This window comes from Nicotiana sylvestris, chromosome 8, assembly GCF_000393655.2.
Source record: "Nicotiana sylvestris chromosome 8, ASM39365v2, whole genome shotgun sequence".
Taxonomy (NCBI): domain Eukaryota; kingdom Viridiplantae; phylum Streptophyta; class Magnoliopsida; order Solanales; family Solanaceae; genus Nicotiana; species Nicotiana sylvestris.
The window spans coordinates 122,374,353-122,381,678 of NC_091064.1; positions in this window are offsets into that span (position 1 = coordinate 122,374,353).

Here is a 7,326-nt window from a genome sequence, read left to right on the forward strand (position 1 = left end):
TTTAAAAATAACTTGCTTTCGTCCCTTATTCTTTCTCAAGGCAGTTTGCTCATTTTTCTTCTCAATTGCAAGCCTTGTTTGTTCATGAATTTTTTTCATCATCTCAGCCTTTGTCCTACCATCAAGATTAGCAATATCATTAGTTTGTAATGGTAATAAATCAAGGGGAGTGAAGGGATTAAAACCATAAACAACCTCAAAAGGAGACATACCTGTAGAAGAATGGATTGTTCTATTGTAAGCAAATTCAATCATAGGTAAGTGATCTTCCCATGAAGTTAATTTACCTTTCAAAACAGCCCTCAACATGTTTCCTAAGGTTCTATTAACTACTTCAGTTTGTCCATCAGTTTGTGGGTGACAAGAAGTAGAAAACAACAATTTAGTACCTAACTTCCCCCAAAACACACGCCAAAAGTGGCTCAAAAACTTAGCATCCCTATCACTAACAATAGTTCTAGGTATACCATGAAATTTGACAACCTCTTTTACAAAAAGATCAGCAACATGTGAGGCATCATTAGTCTTTAAACAAGGAATAAAATAAGCTATTTTGGAGAACCTATCTAACACAACAAATATACTATCCTTACCATATCTTGTTCTAGGCAAACCTAACACAAAATGCATGGAAATATCAATCCAAGGCGAAGTAGGAACATGTAATGGCGTGTAAAGACCATGTGGAAACACTTTAGATTTAGCTTGTTTACATTCCAAACACTGTGCGCACATTCTTTCAACATATTTTCTCATTCCAGGCCAAAAGAAATTTTCGGCCAGTATGTCTAGTGTCTTTGGGACTCCAAAGTGTCCCATAAGCCCTCCACAATGTGCTTCCCTTACAAATACTTCACGTAAAGAGCAATTAGGAATACACAACTTATTTTCCTTAAAGAGAAAGCCATCTTGGAGGTTAAACCTCTCAAAAGGACTCAACTTACAATCTGCAAAAATTTTGCCAAAATCAACATCATTAGCATAAAGTCCCTTGATTTGATCAAAACCCATTAATTTAGAAGTCAGGGTAGAAACTAAGACATACCTCCTTGAAAGTGCATCAGCAACAACATTTTCTTTCCCTTGTTTGTAAGAAATTACATAAGGAAACGTTTCAATGAATTCAACCCACTTAGCATGCCTTCTACTAAGCTTACCTTGACTCTTCAAGTATTTCAAGGATTCATGATCAGTTTTAATGACAAACTCTCTTGGCCACAAGTAATGTTGCCATGTGGCTAAAGCCCTTACCAAAGCATATAGCTCTTTGTCATAAGTGGAATAGTTCAATGTGGCTCCACTTAACTTTTCACTAAAGTAGGCAATAGGTTTAGAATCTTGCATCAAAACAGCACCTATTCCTTTGCCCGAAGCATCACATTCAATTTCAAAAGATTTAGAAAAATCAGGCAATTGTAACAATGGAGCAGAACATAACTTTTCTTTCAACAAGTTAAAAGCATCATCTTGTTCTTTTCCCCATTTAAAAATCTTATCCTTTTTAATAACTTCAGTTAAAGGAGAAGCAATGGTACTAAAGTCTCTCACAAACCTCCTATAAAAACTAGCAAGTCCATGAAAACTCCTAACTTCAGTTACACTCTTAGGTTTAGGCCATTCTTTTATTGCTTTGATTTTCTCTTCATCAACCTCAACTCCTTTAGAACTAACTACAAAACCCAAGAAAATCACACGATCCACATAAAAAGTACACTTTTTAAGATTAGCAAATAAAAATTGCTTTCTAAGAACTTCAAAAACTTGTTTTAGGTGTTCTACATGCTCTTCTAAAGTGTTAGAAAAGACCAAGATATCATCGAAGTACACCACAACAAATTTTCCATGAAAATCCTTAAAAACATGATTCATTAATCTCATGAAAGTGCTAGGTGCATTAGTCAAGCCGAAAGGCATAACTAACCACTCATAAAGCCCATATTTGGTCTTAAAAGCAGTTTTCCATTCATCTCCAGGATTCATTCGAATCTGATGGTAACCACTTTTTAGATCAATTTTAGAAAAGATTTTGGATCCATGTAATTGATCCAACATGTCATCAAGACGAGGAATAGGGTGGCGATACTTTACCGTAATCTTGTTGATTGCTCTACAATCCACGCACATCCTCCAAGTTCCATCCTTTTTTGGTACCAATAGGACGGGAACCGAGCAAGGGCTCATGCTCTCTCTCACAAAACCTTTCTCAAGCAACTCCTCAACTTGCCTTTGAAGTTCTTTTGTCTCTTCTGGATTACTCCTATAGGCTGGCCTATTTGGGATTTGTGATCCAGGTACAAAATCAATTTGATGCTCAATGCCACGTAAAGGTGGCAATCCATTAGGAATATCTTCTGGAAAGACATCTTCAAAATCCTGCAAAAGAGAAGAAATACTACTTGGCAAAGAAGAAGTTAGCAACTCAGAATTAATCAAAGTCTCTTTGTAAGTAAGTAGTATTATGGGCAGCCCCTCTTTTCTTGCATTTAAACACTCTTTGGTTTTTATATAAAAACTCTCTTTTTTTCTTTCCTTAACCTCTTTCCTCTCACCAAGACTGTCTATTTTTTCATTCAAACCCTTTTTTATCTCTTCTCTCAAATTGCTGCCCTCTCTCTCTTTCTCTCGGCCATCTCTCTTTTTTTCTAATTCTTGGCCTTCTTTCTTTTCTTTTTCCTCAAGCTCACTTTTTATCTCTCCCCTTGGTTTTCCCATTGTTTCTCTTAATCTCTTTTGATCTTCAAACACTTGAGAAGGAGATAAAGGTGCAAGAGTAAATTTCCTGCCATTTAGTTCAAGAGAATATCTATTCTTTCTTCCATCATGAAAAACATTCCTGTCATACTGCCAAGGACGACCCAGTAAGATATGACAAGCTTGCATAGGTATTATGTCACAAAGAATATCATCCTCATATCTACCAACATTAAATGAAATCATGCACTGTTTGTTTACCTTTAGTTCACCACTATCATTTAACCATTGGAGTCTATATGGAGTAGGGTGTTTCATGCATGCAAGTCCCAATTTTTCCACAAAGTATGAACTCACCACATTAGCACAACTACCACTATCAATGATCATAGAGCAAGTTTTTCCCTTTATCCCACACCTAGTATGGAATATATTCTCCCTTTGTTCTTCACTATTGCTTGCCAAATTGATAGTCATAATCCTTCTAACTACCCCAATCATGCCCTCATTAGGTAGTTCTACATCATCTTCATCACTCACATCTCCCTCTTCTTCTCCCTCACCTTTTTCACTCTCATATCCTCCATCTTCTCTAAGAATGATGTTTCTTCTACTTGGACATTCATGCATCATATGTCCCCTTCCTTTACATTTATGACATTGAATAGAACTAGAAGGTGTAAAAGGTTTAGGGTTAAAGGTTTTACCTCCCTCTTTGTTCTCAAATTTACCTTTACCCTTGTCTTCTTGAGGTCTAGAAGAACTCTTCATCTCATGATATGGCCATGGCTTCTTGGAGATGGTGCTTGTCCGACCTTTCCACGAGCTAGTCTGCTTTCTTTTATTTTGATTTTCTATCTTTACAGACAAATCAACTAACTCATCTATTGTTACATATTGTTGTAATTCTACTACATCAGCTATTTCCTTATTTAAACCATTTAAAAACCTAGCCATTGTAGCCTCTTCTTCCTCTGTACAATTAGCTTGGATCATAGCCATATCCATAGCCTTAAAGTACTCATCCACAGACATGGACCCTTGCTTCAATGTTTGAAGACGTTGTTGTAGCTCTCTTTGAAAGTGTGATGGCACGAATCTCTTCCTCATCACCCTCTTCATCTCAGCCCAAGTAGCAACTGGTGCTTGTCCTTCTTGCAATCTGTCCCTAGCAAGCTTTTTCCACCAAATAGCAGCATAGTCAGAAAACTCAACAACAACAAGTTTAACTTTCTTACCCTCAGAGTAGTTGTGACAATCAAAGATGGCTTCAACCTTTCTCTCCCAATCAAGGTACAAGTCTGGGTCCCTTGCTCCCTTGAATGATGGCATCTTCATCTTTATACTACTTATATTGTCATCTTCTACTCTACCTCTTTGTCCCCTCCTATCTCTTCCCACCCTATCAAAATCAATATCATTAAAATCATCTATAGGGTTTTCTTGATTTACAATGGGAGCATGGGGTACATTTCTCCTAGCTTGGGGTCTAACATTATTTTCCCTCCTAAGTTCAGCTATTGTATCATTTTGATCAGCAATGGTATCCCTCATCTCTTGGAGTTGCAAATTCAACCTTTCAAATTGTTGATGCATAGCTTGCAAGGTAAAATCATTTCTTGCTTTGATTCCAGCTTCTTGGAGAACCCTTCGTTCATCATCACTACCTGTACGCGACATCTTTAAAAAAAAAGTGTAAACTGTATCACAAAAATTAGCTCTCTTTTGAACAAAATACTTTGTAGATTTATAATTAAACCCAACTCGTATGAAATTCTTAGTAGTAAAATTCAGATTTTTGGGGAACTAATGAAAGAAAAACCAAATCCTAGAACTATTAGGCTCGGTTGAAACATGACGCGAACAAAAAGGAAAGGATTATATGTTTAGATTAGAAAGAGTAAGAAAATCTAGGATCCCCTCTTCTTGTTTCCTTTGTTAATTTTTGGTAACAAATTAGATACAAAAGAAATATCCCGGAGAGCACGCAATTCTATTTTTTGTTCTAAAAACTGATTTTCGTTTTTTTTAATTTTTTTTTCTTTTCTTTTCTCTTAGTATCCAAGAAATCCCAAGACTTACCAAGAACGAAATCTTGAAAAAAATCGCTCTGATACCACTTGATAACAACTAGGTCGGGAATCCAAATTTGAGTAAGAATTTGAGAAGTAAATGCGGAAGCAATAAAAACAAGGAATTGAACAACTAGAATTAAAGAGATGAAAATAAAGGATATGGGAAGAATTCAAGGAAAGAATTCCAAGAACTTCCAAGAACGCAAGTTCTATAGCCTTGACAAGATCAAAGTAACAACGTCTTGATTTATGGAAGAAATCAAACGCCTTTACTTAAAAAGCAAATCAAAACAATAGATTCGGATCTTGACCACTTTACGAGTAACTTGAGACAACAATTAATAACTAGTATTAATCGCCTTCTAAGAATACCACAAAGGAATCAAAGATATCATAAAAGAGAAGTAATCTTACTACCTTGAACTAAGAACTAGTAAAGGTTGAAAGATAAATCTCAAAGCACAAGTAACAAAGGTTCAAAAGAACTCTCAAAGTATGATATACTTAATCAATAAATGTTGTGTCTTATGAATGAGAAGAACTCCTTATTTATAGGAGTTAAAAGCACTTAAAATAATGTAGGGGGTTGCTAAAAAGTCATCTAAATTAGGTAGGGGGCTGCTAGGGGTCACAATAGCCATCAAACTTAGGTAGGTGGCTCCTAAGGGGTAACAAAAGCCATCAAAATTAAGTGGGGGGCGGCCAAATCCTTTTGGGGCAGATTTGGGCCTTAAAACTATTAGTTTGGGCCATTGGTTTGGACTCCAATTGGTCTTCTTTTGAAACACCCCCTTTTGGACCTCTTTTAAGGTCATTTTGAGCCCTATTGGTGGACTTCAAGGGATGATTTGGTAACCCAATCTTCCTCCTCTTGGACTTCAATTTGGACTACCAAATAATTGTAAAACTTGGACAATTCATCTCCTTTGGGCTTGAGCTCTTCCTCTACAATTAAAAGCTTCTTTATTTTCCATTGAAGTCTAGCAACCTTAGCTTGCAACTCTTTAGCTTGAGATCTTGTAAATGGCCTTGGAGCTTCCAAAACTCTATCATCTCTATCATTGTCCTTAACTATATCCTTGTTCTTGATGCTATTAAACTGGTGGTGCTGGGTGCCTCCTAATATCCTCTAGAGGAGACAGAGTAGATGAGGTATGGGACGACATCTCACTCTGAGCCTCACTTTGGCCTGCTCTGGCTTGGGGCACCTGACTGGTACCCTCTCCCATAGCCATATCAAGTCGTCTACTAATTCCTTGCTTCCTAGTCAAAGGCATCGCTGAAAGAAAATAAGGTGAATATTAGAGACGAACACTTACGACTCAACTCTACGCACTATCTAGATTCAGGAAGAAGGTAACAACCCTAGATGTCATGTAGCATCCTGATTATAAATGTGGCATGCTACACATCCATAATCAAGACTCTACTAGACATGGCTCATAGACAAACCCTAGGACAGACTTGTTCTGATACCAAGTTTGTCACGACCCAAACTGGAGGGTCATGACTAGCACCCCGGTCCCTATTTTCCGAGCACCAACGTACATTTTATCTAACCTTCCTTATTATCTTTAAGGGCCGACGAGATCAATATAAATGGGAGACATGTATCATGAGCAACCAATAATGAAAAATAATGGCATGAACATACATAACATGGGATGACCAGACAGTCAAGAAACTACATATAAGGTACGAGTTACCACGCTACGATGAAAGACTATACAAAAAAAATCAGTTGACAAGGCATACCAAACTATACATAAGTCGACACCTGTCTATGAGCCTATAAAGGAACATAAGTGCTGCAACATTGCCGGAAAAGGGCCCTGACATACCCATGATTTCTATAACAAAAATGCATACCAAGACCACGGCAAGTCTGGAGAAGGGATCTCGCCAATAACCGTTGAACTGGGCAGCCTACTATGGTGGGGGAGTTGCGTCTACCCATCTATCAAGACCAGCAACATGACATGCAGCGTCCACAAATAAAAAGGACATCAGTACAAATAAAGTACTGAGTATGCAAGGCAGGGAACCATAAGTACGAACAGTAATGTAAGCAGGGATAGAGAATATACAACCTGTAACATCTGGTACCTCTGAGGGCTACTGACATGAAATCCATGATATATATGTATATATACATAAACTTTTAAAACATACGCCTCTGTGGGCATCATCATCATCATATCATACTCGACCGTAATAGGCTCGGTAAAAACATACCCGGCCATCATAAGGCTTGGTAGAATTGTACCCGACCAAGTGGAGCTCGGTAAAACCCAACTGATAAGTGGTTGCACAATAGGTAGCGTACCCGCCGTCTATAGAGTGGCTCGGTAGAGTAAAATAGATACACATATATAATGCATGCTGGACTCATTGGAATAATATTCTGAACCTTTCGGAATGACGTAAGGTCAATATCCTCTGTACATGTTATTAGGACTAACTCTTTATCATGAATGTTATAAGAATAATGAAGTACCAACAACATTGATAACATAAGAAAAAGAGAAGCAATTGTTGGGTTTTAAGCATTAATATGGCC